This window comes from Diabrotica virgifera, chromosome 8 (genome assembly GCF_917563875.1).
Source record: "Diabrotica virgifera virgifera chromosome 8, PGI_DIABVI_V3a".
Taxonomy (NCBI): Eukaryota; Metazoa; Arthropoda; class Insecta; order Coleoptera; family Chrysomelidae; genus Diabrotica; species Diabrotica virgifera.
Window position 1 is genome coordinate 8,104,214 of NC_065450.1, and position 20,345 is coordinate 8,124,558.

Here is a 20,345-nt window from a genome sequence, read left to right on the forward strand (position 1 = left end):
TTGTCATGATTAGTTTAAACAAGCTGAAAATGCGAGCAGTATCATAACGAAAACTTTGTTTGTATACGAATTTAAATTCATAATATAGAAAATTGCTATTACGAAAAGCTGTTTAGAATTAAAAATTATGTTTTAATGTGCAAGTATATCATTCTAATTTAAATGTTGTGAACTATAAAGATACTTTACTCGAAATTCATATTTTTTTACATACCTCGTATAAAATAAATAAAATTTGATTCATGATGGTTGCATCATAAATCTTAGACCAAGAAGAGATTTTTATGAAGAATAACTTTTCTTCGTCAAATTAAAAATACAAGAGACATAAATGAAAATGATGTTAGTATCCATAATTTGAGAAAATTCGTATTTATTTTTTTCCATTAGAAGGATGAAGGAATTTCATATATCAGAACATACTTTTTTATTCTAAACCACATTTTAAATAACAATTTTCCAATATTGTAAAATAAATAATACATACATGATAAAGATACTTTTACTGATGAACTTTACTTGGATCTACAGACCGAGCGAGTCTCGTAAATTCCACGGCTTTGCGCCACGCTTCACGCAACCGCATTTGCGTACTTGTGTTTCGAGTTGTGTGGTCGTGCGCTGGTCGAGTAGAGTTATAATTTACTCAGTGATGTGGGAGGGAGGGGATGTGACATGAGGTGAAGTAGATGGGATCGCTTTCACGGGATAAATAATAAGGAAGGCAATATGGCGGAACAACACTTTAGCAGTATATTCTGTTCTATAGAAAGTATATAATTATAAAATTGTATAATATTATATAAATATATATATACAGGGTGTAACAAAAATACAGGTCATAAATTTAATCACATATTCTAGGACCAAAAATAGTTCGATTGAACCTAAGTACAAATGTGCACATAAAAAAAGTTACAGCCCTTTGAAGTGACAAAATGAAAATCGATTTTTTCCAATCTATCAAAAACTATTGGAGATCTTTTATTGAAAATAGACATGTGGCATTAGTATCTTAAAAAAAAATTATAGTGAAATTTGGACACCCCATAAAAATTTTATGGGGGTTTTGTTCCTTTAAACCCCCCAAAACTTTTGTGTACGTTCCAATTTAATTATTATTGTGGTACCATTCGTTAAACACAGTTTTTAGTTACAGTTTTTATCGAGATATTTTAAATATTTGTCAAATCCACCACATATTTGTATATGCCTAAGTACGATTATGGAGACTCGGTAATAATATGAAAATTTATTTATGATTTACATTTTTAGTTATATTTTGAACCATATTAAAAAAGAAGTAATATCTCGATAAGAAGTATCTTCTCGAAAAAATACAAAGAGGCAAAAAAGTTTTAAAAACACTGTGTTTAACTAATGGTACTGCAGTAAAAGTTTAATTGGAACATACACAAACATTTAGGGGGTTTAAAAGAACAAAACCCCCATAAAATTTTTATGTAAACATATTAAAAAAGAAGCCGCCACTCGATAAAAACTGCCTTATCGAAAAAATATTAAGAGGCAAAAAAGTTTTAGAAATATTGAATTTAACTAATGGTACCACAAAAATAATTTACTTGGAACGTACACAAAAGTTTGGGGGGTTTAAGGGAACAAAACCCCCATATAATTTTTATGGAGTGCACAAATTTCACCATAATTCTTTTTTAAGATGTTCCTGCCATAAGAATGCCACATGTCCATTTTAAATATAAAAACTCTAATAGTTTTCGAGATATTCAAAAAAATCGATTTTCATTTTGTAACTTCAAAGGGCTGTAACTTTTTTATGTGCATATTTGTACTAAGGTAAAATAGGTTCATTCGAACTATTTTTGGTCTCAGAATATGTGATTTAATTTATGACCTGTATTTTCGTTACACCCTGTATAATTAATAATTTTAATAATTAATTAACAACATATATTCCACGTATATCATAAAAAACCTGCCCGCCGCCATATTGCCTTTCCCAAAAGTGTCAAATCAAGTGGTCCCATTTAGTAAACACGAGAGCATCTCTTATGTCATATCCCCCTCTCCCACATCGCTGAATTTACCAAATTTAAATATAATCGTTTCTACTTATTCATTATTAATATAGTATAATATGTATTATTGCTTTTAAAATATACTCAAATTGTATTTTTATACATTTATTACACATATTATTTTATATAATAATTAAATTCACTATAAAATGTCATTTATATTTTATTAACAGCTAAATAATTTAAAATTTAGTTTGACATTCACGAAGTGTCAAACTCAAATGTAAATAATAACATTTGCTTTGCTTAACAAATTCAGATTAAAAAAGTAGCTTACTTCCTAATCAAAGATTTCAGCTGACGATTAGTGCGTGGTAGGAAATAACCGGATTGTGACGTCACATTTTAGATTTTGAGGTCGATTATCTCGAAGACGGTTAGAGATATCGAAATGCCGTTTTCAGATTTGGATTCAGAAGACAAAACTACATAAGAGTCCATCGATAAATCTGCTCTAAGTATTGCAGGAGCCGCAACGCAATAACACACAGACTTTTGCAAAGTTATAAACGAAAAGTTTTCGTTGAAAATCTGTATTATGTAAATAGTATATTGGTATATTATAGTGTCTCATAGTAAAAACTCCAGAAAGTAAGTCGAAATTTCGACATAATTTCACGAAGCGCCATGCGTTCCTAACCGGAAACTGAATAAGGTTTGTTTCAATATGATTCTAAGGTAGCAAATGTGATCAATCGTTGAGCATTTGGTATGGAAGCCTGCTTAATTACTTCTTAGTTTCTTTACTATTTAGTTCCGGCTTTAATATTTTCAATGTGATTTTGGTCAACACTACAAAAGTGTAGTGTTATTCTTCTTTATGTACCATGTCTTTTCAAAACGTTGGTTACCATCATACCTATTTTAATTTTATTCACTGCCACCCTAAATAGCATGATTGTATCAACACAATACCAATCTCGCAAGGTCTTTAACCATGAGGTTCTTCGTCGTCCTGGACTGCGTTTGCCTGCTATTTTTTCTTGTATAATATTTTGCAGCAACCTATATTTGGGACCTCTCATTATTTATATGTCCGTAGTATTATTACACTCCAATTATTACATCTATTCAGTTAGATATATCAATTCAGCTCTCCTTTTTTGGGTATTTTTATTATCAATCCGTTCTTTCACTCTTTTGGTAATTCTTTGTCAATTCATATGTTTTTCAAAAGTATAATATTTCTACTTATTAATTGGTCAGTATCTGCTTTTATCAGGTCCATGGGTATATTGTCGATTCCTGCGTCTTTGTAATTTTTCAGAATTTTAGTGTGTTTCTAATTTCTTCCATTGTAATTTCTGCAATATGCAGTTCTACTTCTAGCTCAGGTGGTTCTACTGCGTCTTTTTCGATTTTTCTTATTTCATGTTTTTATATTTCTGCGAAATATTCCTTCCATCTTTGTATTAGTTCTTTCTCAGTGAGTTCTTTCTGTTAGATTTCGTATGATTATGTTCGTAGGTCGTTTTATTGTGCTGTTTTCTGATATATTTAGCATCTCATTTACATAGTTTCTTTTATCTTTTTAGACTTGTCTTTTAACTTCTTTTTTTACCTTCTATTTCGTTTCAGATGCCCCGTCTCCTACCAATCGTATTCTCCTTTCTTTAATTGATTCTTAATTAGTTTTTATTATTTATCTGCATTTATTATTTATTTATTACTTATTATTATTATTTACTTGCTGCATTTATCATAATTTCTTTAAAATGCTTTCATGTTTCTTTTACCAACTTTGCGGTTTGTTGTGATACAGTTCCAGGAATTGCCAATATTCTCAGTGAATTTTTCTCGACGAGAATATACTTTCTCGTTTTAGGGCATCGACGTTTTATTTGTTCCTTTTTTTGATTTTTTGGTATTTTTTTTCTCTGGCCAATTTCATTTTAAGTATCGCTCTGACTAGTATGTGGGGTATCGCATTAGTACCTCTTAAGCTCCTGACATCTTGCAACCAGCTTTTCAATTTATATTCAATATTGTTGTGTGGTTTGTTTGATCTTTATACCTCTCTCCTGTCCTAGTGACTTCCAAGCTTCCGTATGTTCCGCCCAAGTTTAAAGATACTTTCAACCATTATAAGTTCATTTTATTTTCAGAATTCGATTATTCGATATCCATTGTCGTTTCTCTCCCCTATTTCCTCTTTTCCTATCACTTCTTCATGTCCTGTATTGCCTATTTTAGTATTAAATTATTATCACTCCCTTTTCGTGTTTATCATTTACTTTGGTGTAAGGTTAACCATACTCGGGTTAATACACTGCAATTCCGTCGTATTTCATTTAGTCCAACAATGTCCAATAAACTCATAATGAATCAATATCTTGGCTTACTTTCTCCAATTTGCCAGTTTCCTAAAGGGTTCTTATTGGCATGCTCCTATGAGTATATTATATACTATCTTGTGTATATTTCGGGTTTATCGTTCGGGTTTTTATTTTAACCTTTATTCAATTCCTTATTATTTGTTTGTGTATTTTCTCTTAGTTTTTGGGTTCCCCGAGTTACCTTCTATATTCTAGATGGTTGCTCCATTTATTTTCCGCGTGTTTTCCATTTATAAATTTGTTATATTTTATTTTAGCACCTTTTCCCTTATTTATTTTTAGTTGACGACTTATCTTTTTTTTTATACCTATTTTTCATTCTTTTTTGTGAGACCATTGTTTATGTATACTTTATAATCTTTTATTGTTTTGTAGTTTAGCCTTATCTGGCATGATGTTCAAGCTTGTTCTGAAGTTTGGCCAAAGATGTTTTTTCTCCCAGTTCCAGTTCCATTGCTTCTGCTATTTGAACATTAATATTAGAGGTATTGGATTTTGACAAGATGAGCTGTGACCTTAAAAATGTCACAAATAATATAACAAAATATATTTTTTCTTACTCAGAAACTTAAGTCTTTTACAATATTTTAGAATCGAAAATATTTTTAGTTATATTATTAAGGTATTGGATTTTGACAAGACCCATATAGCACACAGTGTCCGATGGACGTCCATGTAACGTACATTTGAAGTGCACACGTCTATGGACCAAAACTGGACGTGCTATGTACGTACATTACGCGACGTCAAGTTGACATTTGATTTCAACGTACATTACACATCCATTTGTGGTCCATGGAGATTTAACACAAAACGCGACTATTATTCTGAATAGTTATATAGCTTCTTGTTTTAATCAAAGCAATATTATTAGTAGAATATAAGAAGCTTCTAATAAATGTAGACATATATTTTTTCGTCATCGAATTAAAACACTGAACCACTAAAATTGTTTTAATCAAACCTATATAATATTAGACGATGATAAAATGATCGTAAACTTCAATGATTCAGTATACCGGTGCTGCATCGGTAATTATAGACCTTACAACAATTAGACACTACCAATTTAAATCTTAAATGTGCATTTTGAAACTGTTAAATTTCCCGCCTTGCAATATTGCCCGTCATCGAATGTCTTTTTAGTTACCAACTGGCCCGGTGGGGCGTGACGTTCTAAGGTTTTCTTTTGTTTATTTCATCTCCATGCTCCCAACTTCCTAACTAACTAGTCCTAACCCTCCTTTCTATGTGCATGCTTCGTAGGCCGCCATTATATGAATCTCGTTTTGATTCAATTATTATATACAATATAATACATCCTGTGATAATACGTTTGTGTTTGCTGTTTATCTAGTGCAGTCACTGAAGGTGGATATGAGCTATTACCTCCGATTTCGTTGAACCTCCATCGATTTGCATGAAAATTGGTGAGTGGTTAGAGGATATCTCAAGGAACAAAGGTGACATGGTGCCAACTTGCGCTTTTACCCTGGGGGTGGATGCCACCCCTCCTCGGGGGTGAAAATTATTTTTATAGAGGGACAAATTATAAGCAACATTTGTTATATAAAGTTATTAAAATAAATCAAAACTTTTTGAGTTATTAAAGATGAAAGATTTAAATTTTTCGTGAGAAAAATGCATGTTTTTAACCGGTTTTTTCATAAATAACTCAAAAACTATAAGTTTTTACAAATAAGTTATTATTATCAAAATTGAGACTAATAAAAAATTAAATAAACTCCTTATTAGAAAAACCTTTCTATGTTAACTAAAAGTAAGTTATAGGTAATTGAATGTATATTTCTTTCGTTGAGTAACCAAATCAAAGTATTCAAGCTTAAATACCGGCAAAACCATGCATTTTATAACATAAACTTATTAAACATGTGTCAAAGTTCATAGAAATATCTATCAAATAAGCCCTCGAAAAAGTTGATAGCATTAAAATTCATGCACCAAAAATGTTTCAAAATGTATATTTTAAATTTTTTTTTTCAAAAAATGTTATTGTTTTTTTTTATAAGTAACTCCGTTAATTTTTTAAATATCAGGTTCACCTAAAAACTAGTTAAAAGTTGATTCCAAGCGCTTTTAAAAAAATGTCGAAATTAGTCTTTTAAACCTCTCACTTCTTTAACAATAAAAGGTTAAATGGCCCCGGTTACATGGTTCTCGCAGCAAAATTGAAATTTTAAACGTTTATATCTCGGATATTTTTTACTCTACGGAAATAGTAAAATAGATAAAGTATTTGGAACAGAAAAAACTAAAATTTAGTTATATATTACTTTTTACATATATTGAGTATTTTTGGAGTTATTATCAAAAGAAAATGAAAAGTACGATAATTTTAAAAATTCAGATTTTTTTAAATTGTATTTTTTTTTTCAAAAATATGCATTCTAAACCGGTGGAAATTGTTGAAATCATTAACTATGTTATCGTAAAGAAATTATTGTGGGGATTATTACAAATTTTCATTTTTGTGGAAATGGCGTATGTTTTATTTTTCACTTTTTCCTAAAAAAATCGAAAGGGTTCTCTTATTTTCATCATAACTTGCTTAATTTTGATGAGATTAACTTCTACTGGAGCTCATTTGATAGGTACTCCGAAGTACTTTGACAAGTGCTTAACAAGTATATTCTATAAAATGCATCGTTTTCCCGTTATGTAAGCTTGAATACTTAGATTTGAGTACTCGTCGAAAAAAATATACATTCAATTACCCATAACTCACTTTGAAATAAAATTAGTTTAGTTATTTAAGTAGGGAGTGTATTAAATTTTTTATTATCTTTAATTTTGGTAATAAGTTTTTTTAAAAAAGCTTATAGTTTTTGTGTAATACGTGAAAAACAGATTTAAAATATGCATTTTTTTTAAGAAAATATAAAATTTTTGATATTTAATAACTCAAATAGTATTGATTTATGTTAATAACTTTATATAACAAATTTTGCTTAGAAGTTGGCCCTCTATCGATTTTTGGTATTTTTTTTATTAAAAATAATTTCACCCACGAGAAGGGGTGGCATCCACCCCCAGGGTAAAAGCGCAAGTTGGCATCATGTCACCTTTGTTCCTTAAGGTATCTTCTAACTACTCACCAATTTCTATGAAAATCGATGGAGGTTCAACGAAATCGGAGGTGAAAACCTTCAGTGACTCCACTAATCGTACAATGGAGTCGTGCATTAATGAAGTTCCTGTAATAAAGTATAATATAATTAAGTTATAGTAAAGAAGAATAAAGAAAGGTCTTTTGTGTAGTATTTTAAAGTATAAGTTTTAGTATTATAGTAACTATTTCCTTATAAAGGCTTTTTGCTATGTATTCACACATTTTGGATACTAGATTGCTTTATGAAAAGTGCCCTACAAAAATGTCCATAAGACGTACATTGAATGTACATCAGATGTACATAGAATGTACATAAGGTGTACACTGAAAGCTCCAACAACGTAGACTGTATGTTTGTTGCGGACGTTCTATGGACATCCAATTTTGTGTACCCTGGACGTCTATTGGACTTCCATCAAATGTCCATTGTACCTTAGCGGGAGGTCCATTGGACGTTACAATGTACACAGATGTACGTACATTGGATGTCCACAAAACTTAATTGTGCTATCTGGGGAGCTAGGAACCAAGCCGATTTAGTACCTACACAAGTTTATCTGGAATGTTCAAAGTCATAGCTCTTGTCAAAATCCATTACTTATAATTGCTTCTTTAATGAAGGTTTCTATATTATGTTCAAAAATGAGTTCTCATATTGGTATTTATGATTATAATTTATGATCCATCTACGTGTTTCTTTTCTTTTTTAGAAATCAATAAAGCAGTTTTTCTACATCCCGTATAGGTAGGTGTAGGTATCTATACTTTTAAATAAAATAAAACACGAAAATTAGTTTAACATACAATGCGAATATTTATTTTGTAAACAAAATAATACCAACAAAAAATATCAGAACATTATAATTGCTTTGTAATTTTTCATCGGTAAAATATGCTAATAAGTGACTGGCTAAAACTTTACGGACGTATGAGTCATATACACATAAACATGTTTGATTTCAACACAATATTCTTGATGACAATAATAAATATGCACGTAGCAGCATATAATCATGTAAAGAATTATTTAGTCAAGGTTTTTCTCTAAAGGTTAATATGTACTTAGATATTACATGATGTTGATAGTGAATTCAATAATATTGTTTTCACAACTCGTACTTAAATAATGGTTGTCCCAAAATGTATGCAAGATTTGAATTGAATAGAAAATACTATTGTTTCGTTTAGATTTTAATTGTTTATTGAATCATAAAGTACATATTTATAGACCTGGATCCCGCGTAAAAAAGTTGATTAATAGCAAGCTGAAAATTTTTTAATAGCTTAACGGTGTCTAATTGGACAAAACTTTGATATATGGGAACACTGAAACAGGGGGAAGTTTTAATTGAAGCGCTTATTGTGTAAAGGGTATAAGTCCACAATACTTAGTTTTGAGAAAAACGAAAAAAACTATTTAGTTTAGAAACTTGATGACCTATCAAATTTTGTTCTACAGATGAAATTTAGAAGGAGACTAGTAAAGTGACATGTGATATGTGATACAACAGACTTGGCTTTGAAAACGATTAAGGCCAAAAAGTCGTTTTTAAAGGCTGGGACTTGATTCCTTTATACAATCAATGAATAAAAGACGAATAAGTGGTAAATACTTTTCTACAGTTACATTATTAATTTATTTATAAAAAAAAGGTTTATTCCTTAGCGAGGCAAGCGATTCAATTGTGGTACGTGATTTTAATTGTGGAACGTGTCATCCTGACAAGTTTATGATTTTGAAAACTAGCAGGTTGTTTCTAAGTTTATTCCAGAGCAAAATTTATATAATATATAAAAGAAATGTTTGGCCGACAAATATTTTGGGCATTTTAATAAGTCCGACACGTAGAACATGTAAAATGACAGGAATTATGATGGTGGTAAATAGCAGTCCGATTTTTGCATGAGAGATTAATGAAAGGGTAACAATTCAACTGGAAATTCTGTTCGGCAAAATACATGGGACTTTTTCGTAGTCTGAGGTTCCAAACCTGTAACCCGTTCCACAATTAAAACTTCCCCTGTTCCACTATTCCCGTACATTAAAGTTTGTCGGACTATAAGCTATTAAAAAATTTCAGCTCGCAATTAATCAACTTTTTTGTCAAAATTTTTACTCGTTGGTCAACATTTTTCATGACAATTTTGAAGAAATATTGCTGAATTACATTGATGCAGCGTTGGACATTCTTCTTCAATGCACAGGTGGTTATTATAAGCTTTAGGGCATATAAGTCTAACTTCAAATAACTCGATAAAACGAAATCCAATGGTGTTAAATCATACGAATTAGAGGGCCAATTATCACCCAAACCAGATAGTGTACGATCCGGAATTGTCATCTTATGTAGTGACGCATAGTTTGTCGCTTTATATTCCTAGCAATAGTAGCGTGCTCGTATTTGATATGTCACATTAAAGTTAAAATTAAAACTACCATAACTATGGTTCTGAAGTGAGGTTCTAAAGCTTTGCTTTAGCTGTTAAAATTTAGGTTATTTATCTATTTTAATAATTCGTTAAATTTAAATATTACAGAGTAATCAAACAGATGAGAGAAACCATTAATGACAGCGTGTTGGCTTACTTATAAAGTAAAAAGATCAATTTTTAGGATATCAAAAAATATCTAAAGGCTGTTCACAAGAAACTTAATAAGATAAGATGATTGTTGTATATGTTACAGTTGTTCAGGACAAACTAGTTTAGCCTAGGCCAAACTAATTTGTCCTGAACGTGATAGGATATGCTAGTTTGGCCTAGAGCCTAGACCAACTTTTGAAAAAACAAAATGTTGCAAGTTTCAGTTGTCCTTAACCTATAAAATCAAACGTATCTTTTATATGGTTTTGCAAATTATTCCATCAGAAAGTTCTGTTATAAAAAATGAGACCTTGTGAGATAAAATCGATCTTATAGCTAGAGATGCATCAAGTCAAACTAGTTTGATTTTATTCAACAAACTTGACTTGACTTGAAAACCAAACTTTTTTGTAAAAAGTTTGACTTGACCTGGGGCCTGATTCTAATTCATTTCGACAGTCGCAATTTCATTTCGACACCGCGCGATTCTTGGGGATATTAACCTTATTATGTTGAGACTGCTCAGAATTTGGGTTGGCGCTTCGGTTTCTTGGATTTTGTTGATAGTCTGGGAAAATTATCGAAAAAATACCATTTTTGGGAAAAATTATTTACCAGCTATTTTATTGCTAAAATCGAATCTTAAGATTGCATATATTAGTAATATGGGGTATGACAAGTCCGCAGAAAGTGTGTTATTTTATTTATAAACAAATTAGCACTCCTAAATCTTCTTTTTTTTTTCAATTAGTGGTCTGTAACTCCTATATTTTTTCCTTTGAGCCAAAAACACTCAAATAAAAATTCACCGTAATTTAGTTCTGCACAAAGTTATTTTTTTTCCGATTTCCTTCAACAAAAATTTTACTCAGAAAATCCGAGTTTTCCCAAAAAATCTGCCATTTTCAATTAAAATTTTAGGGAAGTACCTAATTATTTATCAATAATTAAATAATTGAAGACATGAAAGATTTATTATAGTAGATTATACAGAGGGGCTAAATTATGGAATAAATTCATTTCTTTAAAACGGACGATTTTGGAGCAAAATCCCGAAAGAGGTCGATTTTTATTTTTAAATTACAATTTTTTGGCATATATTTCATACTAGTGACGTCATCCATCTGAGCGTGATGACGTAATCGATAATTTTGTTAATGGGAATAGGGGTCGTGTGGTAGGTCATTTGAAAGGGCGTTTAATTCTCTATTCAGTAATATAAACATTAATATCATTAGGTATTTATACATGGTTGCCAAAAAAAAATTTTGAATTAAATTAATTGGCGCAAAAAGAAGAATGTATGTAATTTATTTAACTCAAAATACATTGTACTGCTGTCAGAAAATAGAAAAAAAGGTTTATTTCACAAATAAACATTTCTTTTCGCTTAAATTAAATCACAAACAGACTCCCTCCTACCTATTGGCAGTTTGAACTTTTAATTTAAGCTAAAAGCAATGTTTATTTGCAAAATAAACATTTTTTTCTATTTTCTGACAGCAATACAATGTATTTTGAGTTAAATAAATTACATGCATTCTTCTTCTTGCGTCAATTAATTTAATTCAAAATTTTTCTTGGCCTCCCTGTATAAATAATGAAACTTATGTTTATAATACTGAATAGAGAATTGAACGCCTTTGTAAATGAGCTACAACACGAACCCATATTCCTATTTAAAAAAATAATTACGTCATCACGCTCGGATGGATGACGTCACTAGTTTGAAATATATGCCAAGAAATTTAATTTAAAAATAAAAATCGACCTGTTTCGGGATTTTTCTCTAAAATCGTCCATTTTAGAGAAAATGAATTTATTCCATAATTTAGCCCCTCTCTGTATATCAGGAGACCGGCGACAATCTAACCAATAGTTTAGCAATAATTAAAATGTTAATTAAAAAATTTCGGTCGAAATAATAACCAGAAAGATTATGATACACCAGAATAACTATGATTTTCATATAAAAAAGCACTATACCTATTCAACGTACCTTACAGGATTGAAATTGGACCATTTGAGCGGTCTCGGGAATGTTATAAAGAAACAATTTTTTGGCTTATAAACAAATAGAACCCCTCAGAAAATATTAGATTAAATTAAATTAAGTTAACGCTGTTGAAAAGAGCACGGCTTCTGTGTCCTTTTCGAAGAAAAACAAATTGAATTGCGAGGAGTGATTCCAGGTATAACCGGTCAAATTTGACCGGCATTTGCGACAGAGTTATAAACAACAGGATTTTAATCTTTGAACCATTAGATACCTTTTAATTCCGGTCTTCTTTGTACATACAAATTTTCATATCTTCAAGACACTCATAACAAAAAAGATTTATGTCACTGTCACCAAATTATTTAATTATTGATAAATAATTACTTCCCTCAAATTTTAGTTGAAAATTAAAGATTTTGTTTGGAAAACCCGAATTTTCCGAAGAAAATTTCCGTCGAAGGAAATTGGAATAAATTATTAATGTGCAGAATTAAATTACTGTCAATTTTTATGTGAGTGTTTTGGTTTAAAGTTAAAATTTTCGGAGTTTTAGAGCAATAATAAAAAAAAAGATTTCGGAGCGCTAATTTGTTTATAAACAAAATAGCACACTTTCTGTGGACTTTGCACAGCTATATTACTAATATAGGAAATCTTGAAGATTTTATTTCAGCATGTCCAGCAATAAAATAGCTGGTAATTAATTTTCCTTGTTTTTTACTAATTTTCCCAGATTATTACCTCACATCTTTCATTGAGTTGATGATTCATGTTGTGGACATTCTCAATTATTATATTTCTAATTTAATACTATTCTATCTAATTCCTCAAAACAAGCAAATTTCAATTAAACCCAGCTATATTATAATACCTTTTGATTTAGTTTTCCTTGCAAGAAATAAACAAAACACATCTAAACTAAACCTAACCTCGCTTTTGGCCATTCATTCATCTCCGTGTCAAATAATTTCGACAGTCGCCATCGCCATATTGAAAGCGACTTGTTTAGTGTCGAAATTTGATTTAGAATCAGGGCCCTGATTTCGATATCTTTACGTTTGACTTGAAATCAAACTTCTTCAAACAGTTTGAAGTTTGAATATCATATTGCGCAACGTGTTGATTTCAAATTCTAATTACGAGCATACCGACTTTTGTTTTGACTTATTTGGGTAGGTCTGAATCTGTACTCTGCTACTCCGCAAATTAGTTTGTAGTTCATATTAAGAAGTCTATGCATGGCTTGTTTATTACGTTCATTTTGAAGTGTGTGCTTTGTGAAATAATATCTCAACCTGAATATTTTTCGGCTCAGAATAAGTACCAGATCAAATTGAGGCTGATTTTGAAGGTATTCCCACTGCAAAAGTTAAGAAAAAAAATCTGTAGTCGAAGCAGAATTAATTAAGAAAAATAAATATACTGATTTATTTGATGTTGCGACAGGAGATTTCAAAACAATGAATGAAAATTGCAAAGTGCATACCTGTATTGTGTAAAAATAAAGAGCAGCGTTATATAATGACAAATAGTGAACTAATTCTTTAAAACGACATTGCAAAGTCGCAAAAAATTCATTAAACCTAATCTATCAAAAATATAATATTTTGTTGTTCCTTCATAAATTTTTGTTAAAGTAGATTAAATTAGGCTTGGTATGATAAAAAACTATCCAAGGAATTCTCTGTTTTAATCTAGTAACACTCAAATAAAAATATAAAAAAGTGATATCGATAAAACGAAACTTGCCAGCAAGCAATTCTAAGCGAACAGGAATCATTTTCAAGAAATTTACGACCCTATTTTGACTATAATCATAAGCTTCCCGTAAGAAGTTACTTTTATATGGCACTCTTTGTATTATTAATTTTCTTATCTTAATTGGCAATTAACATGTCTATCTCGACAAAAAAAGTATATCTACTAAATAAATTATTTTTCAAACTCTTTCAAACTAGTTTGACAAAGAGTTTTAATTTTCAAACCTGTACGATTGACCAGTTTGACTTGACTTGAATTATTTGTCAGAAGGATTGACTTGAGTTTGACTTGAAATTAAGTCAAACTCAAGTCAATTTCAAACATTCAAATCAAACTTGTGCAACTCTACTTATAGCTGTTGAAATATAGCGTAACAAGGCTATTTTTGCCCATTTGAAATGGTATATCTCAGGTCCAAGGTCACCTAGAGGGCTAAAAAATAAAATAATATCCCCCCCTCCCAAGAACAGTAAACACTAGTCGCAAAGTAAACATATTGCTGCTCATACGATGTGTATGTGTACTATATAATTTATATATTGTAACAATTTTAAACTATAAAAAAATATATTTATACAAACAGTTAGTTATAAAACACTAATAATTTATCTATCCGTTATGAAACCACTAATTAAAACCTCTTTGACCAATCAAACACAACATAAATGGGCGAAATAAAATTGAGGTTAAATGAAAAAAAAATAATTAAACCCCAAAGCAGATTTTTAAACGGAAAAGTCCATTACAGCCATTATAACCAAAAATATATGTCACATATCCATGCCAATGGATAATTAAATCGCATTCTTTAATCCCTTCATCCATAAATCTTCCAATATTTCGTTTTGCTTCCGAAATGAAATATTGTCTAAATAAGGGTAATTGGAAACACAGGGTTGTATTTGGCAAAAATGCATTTAATTTTTGCAAGGTTCTATTTTCTTGAGGGATCTCAAATTTAAGTACTATGTTTATATGGGATTGAGCCAGAATTAATGATGTAGCTAATGAAAATTACATTTTTAATTAACTAATGTCTGACGTTTAAATTTTCACTCCGGAAATCGTTTTCAAAAAAAAGAAAGGATTGAATTATTCTGAAAAATTCGGGGAAGATTTTATAACCTGATTTTTTAGGTTAAGTATTTAGTTTCAAATAATAAAAAATTTGGCCTAGATCTTATGGAGAATAACAATATATGGTTGATTAAAATTGTTTGAAAATGATGATATCACCCTAAAGTTAATCACAAAAGGAGACACGATATGCAATCAAAGTGTACGGAAAACCAACCCACACTAACATTTTATTTAATTTATCGGTAGTAATTGCACAAGAGCTCCAAAATTATATATTAATTTTAAAGATCGAGTGCAATTTGCTGCGATTATTTCATGAATAAAACTGTTCAACACCAAAATTTTTTTGTAATTTATTTATGTAAGTACAAATTAGTACAATTCAACACACAGTTGTTATAAATATTTTTGACGGTTGAAAGTCATCACTTTTATAATTTTTAAAACATTAATTGTCATTAATGTCACTGAATGTATTTTTTCATAGCAACGAAGTATGGTGGCTCCTAACTTCTGAGCCACCTTAGATAATTAAGGGTTGGTTACCCCCTACCATAAGGGTTGATGAAATAACTCGTATCACCGTAGATGCATTTATTTTGTAAGTTAGAGTACTAACGGTAAAGAGCTGGTGGTACGTTAATTCTCAGTAGCTGTGATGTTTTCCCTTTGGGATCTCAAATATTAATGACTTACTCTTCGCAATGGAATTAGAAAATAATAATTAGTCTTCTCCTGTTTATTGTTTTGGTATATAATGAAAGTAAGATTGTTTTGGTTAAAAGCGCTGAGTCGACTAGGTTATAAAAATAATGAATACTATTGTTATTTCAAACCGACCTTGTTCAAACCTAAACTGTTACACCGATATGTGCTAATGTAGGTCGATCGTATTTACTATCAACAAATGTAGTTGTTTTGGTAAAGACATTTTTAATTATTAAAAGGATTTCTTTTAATAAGAAGATTACTAAGAGATGCCGTGTATCCCAACACATCTTCCTTTCCTTCCCAAAATTTTCTGACTACGGAAAAGGAAGAAAATTTTCTAATAGTACCACCACCTGCTTACTGCGTTTTAAAATGCCATAATAATTAAATACAAAAAAAAAATAAAAATGTTCGTTATCAACATTGTTCCCGTTTCACTTGTCACTCACTGTGTTCTCGGATTGTAAGCATATAATCTATTCTTATGTATTTCCCTGATTTTATTGTTTTCCAATCTGATCTTACAATTAACATTATTTACCTCTGTTATTGTGAAGGGGCCTACATAAAGACTATCAAACTTACCATTCTCTTCCCTTTTTACCAGGACTAGGTCTCCTATTTTAAAGTGTTGTGGTGTTGCTTTGCGCTTGTTATTTTCTTGTCGCTCTTTTTTGTGTTTTAGTCAGAAGGTTCTAGCTCTCTCGTGTGCGCTTTGTAGTTTGTAGCGTAACTCATTGTAGTAAGCATCTATATTGTAACATGGTTGAATCTCCTGTGTAAGGTCTTCTGGTAGGTTAACCTTCCTGCCATATAACAGTTCAAACAGTGTGTAACCATGATACGCGTTAGGGGTTGTATTGTAGCAGTATGTGAACATCCTGCAACACACATCCCAATTTTCTCTGTCTTCGTCTATGAATGCTCTTACGTACTCGTTTTATGTTCTGTGTAGTTTTTCGCAACTTCCAATGGACTGTGGATGGTATGCCGTTAAGAAGTTGTGCTCTATTTTTAGTAGCTTTGTTAGTTCCTGCATTACTTCATTTTTATATTCTGTGCCTTGGTCTGTTCTTATTTGCTTCATGATTACGTATGTTGGTATGAAATGATCAAAAATTCCTCGGACTATTTTCTCTGCTTCTTTATTGCACACGGGTATACTGACCGCGTATTTCGTAAGCTCACATAACATTGTTATACAGTATCTATTACCTTCGTTACTTTTAGTGAATGGACCTATCGTATCTATGTATACTATGTCCCATGGTTTGGAAGAAGTGTCCGATATCACGAATTCCTCGACATGTGTTCTTTTTGGTTTGTTAATTTGACATTTATGACATTGTTTAACGTATTTTCTTACGTCTTTTTCCAAATTTTTCCATCTAAATCTTGCTTTTAGCTTCTTTATGAGTCTGTTATTTCCTACGTGTCCTCCAAACATCGGATTACTATGATATTCTTCTATTAACCTGTGTTTTTCTTTGTCATCTTCTATTGTTTCTGGTACTTCACATATGTATATTTCTACATTCTTCAATATTTCGTTTCCTTGTTTAATAAATTCCTCAATTGTGCACACTTTAAAAATAATATCGTTTATGTATATTTTTACTTTACGTACTGCATTCTCTACCGCCAGCTTATCAAGCTGTGCCAACATCTGGTTTAAATCAAAATGATTGAATCCTGTGGCTATGCTCTTGCTGCACTTTATTTTGTTTTTGACCCTAATGCTCAGTCTTGGTGAGATTAGTTCTGCTCCAAAAGACAAAATTGGTAGTCTATGCGCCTCTAAATTATATAGTACCTTTCTTACTGTCTGTTTGGGGCTTCTGGCTGTAGTGCGAGTTCACTTTCTGCCTTCGTTTGCCTTGCTTCCTTCTTCTTTTCTCTTGCTTGAGCTCGTGTTATAGCTAATATATGGGTATTGTCTATGTATAGGTTCTTTAGTTGATGTAATGTTATTCTTGAAAGGCTGTCTGCGTAGTTATTTTTCCCTGTTATGTATTCTATTTCGAAATCGTATTCCTCTAAATCTAATCTGATTCTTGTAAGTTTCGAAGTTGGTTCTTTCATTGCAAATAAATGTGTTAGTGGTTTATGATCCGTTTTTACTAAAAATGTTGGTGCTCCATATAAATAACATTTGAAATGATTAATTCCCCAATGAATCGGTAGTAATTCCTTAACGATTATAGGTTTCTTACATTCTGCTTTATTGAAACTTCTTGATGCGTATGCTATTGGTAGGTCTATTCCGTTATAATCCTGACTTAAAATTGCTGAACAACTCACGTTGGATGCGTCTGTTGTTAGGATGAATTGTTTATTGAAATCTGGATATTTTAGGATCGGTGGCTTCATCAGAGATGATTTAAGCTTATTGAATGCTTTTTCACATTCTTCTGACCAAAAAATTCTACTCCTTTTCTTGATAATCTGTTGAGTGGTCGGCATATTTCAGCAAAATTTTGAATAAAACGTCTATAATAGTTACAAAATGCTACGAATCTTTTTGTTTCTTCCGCTGTCTTAGGTGTCGGGTATTGTTCAATCGTTGCATATTTCGCTTTGTCTGGTGATACTCCTTCCTGAGAAAGATCATGTCCTAAATATGTTACTTCTCTTCTAAAAAATTGACATTTTCCTGGGTTAAGTTTCAAATTGAATTTTCGACATGTCTCGAATGTCTTTTTCAGGTTGTCTAGGTGATGTTTTTCGGATATTCCTATCACTACTATATCGTCCATGTAAAGAAATGCTTTGTCCGGTGTTAATCCCGAAAATGCTATTGACATCATCCTTGAAAAGCTATTTGGGCTTACATTTAATCCAAAAGGTAATCTGGTAAATTGAAATGCTCCATTTTCTGTGCTAAACGATGTGTATTTTCTTGATGATTTTTCTAATGGTATCTGGTGAAAACCTGACATTAAGTCTATAACTGAAAACCATTTTGCTCTTCCTAGTTGATCTAGTATCGAGTCTATCCTTGGTAAAGGAAATTTGTCTGTGACTATTTTCTTGTTCAGTTGTCTAAAATCTATGCATAATCTCCATGCTCTATTTCCATCTATCGCCTTTTTCGGTACCAGCAATACTGGGCTGTTGTATTCTGATGTAGACGGTTCTATTATTCCTTGGTCTCTCAGTTTTTGTACTTGTCGGTTTAATTCCTCTGTTTGTGCATGAGGTGTCCTATGGTTTTTAATGTATACCGGAGTTTGGTCTTTAACTCTCAGTTTCTGCTCGTAGAAGTTGTTACATGTTAGCATGTCATGCCTTAGGGCGAATATATCTGAATAATCTTCACATAAAGATACTAACTTATCGCGTATGTATTCTGGAATATCTAACTTCAATGATTCTTGTAATTCCTTTTTCTTATCCTTGCTGTCGTTGATCAGTCTATATATGTTGAATAATTTAATGTCTAATGTTTTGATTGCGTTTGTCTCTACTTTTACTGTTTCGTAGGTTGTGTTAAAAATTTTGATGTACGGATTATTACTTGAAATAATTGCTCTCGCTATGAATATTCCTGGTTGTATTTCCTGTTGTTCCACTATCCTGTCATTCTTCAGCGTTTGAAAAATTTTTACGACTCTGTAAATTTCACATCTAGGCGGTATTACTATCGTGTCATTATCTATATTTTCCAAAATGTTTGTACTAATGTAACAATCGTTGTCCTCTTTAATGTGCACTTTAAGGTTAGCGTAGTCTAGTATGCATTGAAAGTTTGAAATAAAGTCTCTCCCAATGATTCCGTCGGTTAGAATAGGAAAGCTAGGTTCCACTAACTGAAAGATATGCTCAAATCGAGATCCTTTTACTTCTAGCGTTGTTTCAACTTCTCCCATTGTTTGTAATTCTTCTTTAGTTACTCCTTTTATTTTCGCTTTTGTGTTTAGTTTCACATGTTCCTTCATAAAATCTTGTGAACATTTCAGTATTTAAATATCAGCTCCTGTGTCTATGATAAAGGTATTTGTGTTTTCTAGGATTCCTGTTTTCATTCGTACAAAATTCGTTAGGTTTAAATCGAAGTTGTAAATATTATATTCCACTTCTGACTGTGTACTTTCCTTGTTTCGTTCATTCAAAACCCCAACTGCTGGTTTTCTGGTTCCTCTTGGCTGTCTTTCAACTCAAGTCGCCTTACGTTTCTGTAACGTTCTCCTCTCTGGTTTTCCTCTGTACGTTTGGTTGTTGAATTGTCTATATCCTCTGTTGGAATAATTCCGTTGGTTTCCTGTTTCTTCTCCCATTCAGTTGTCCGATGTTATTTCTTCTTCCTCTGTCGTATTTGTTATGGTATCCTCTTCGGTATTGCTGTTGTCCTCTCCTATTTTCATAATTCGTCCTATAATTGAACACTCTTCCCTGTGTGTTCTCCTCTGTCGTATCAATTGATAAAAATTTAGATACTACTTCCTGCGGTGTTGTGAAATTACCTGCCTCCAGTATTAACTTAGCTCTATCCGTATTAACATTTCGTTTCATTGTTGCTACGACTGTTTCCGTTGTGTATTTTTTCGCTAGCTCCAATGGCATTCTTTCCGCTATGTATGCTACCTTCAACTGTTCCGCTAATTTCTCTACTTCGGATGCGTACACTGCTGCATCTTTGTTTCCTTGCCTTTTTTTGCTAACTTGTCTATTATCGTTTTCGGATTGTC

General features: G+C 31.4%; 1 protein-coding gene across 1 annotated transcript in view; it reads right to left on the reverse strand.

The window, feature by feature from the left end:
• LOC114335585 (protein grindelwald) overlaps positions 1–20,345 on the reverse strand; it is a 147,818-nt gene that overhangs the window by 26,384 nt on the left and 101,089 nt on the right. The window lies entirely within an intron of this gene.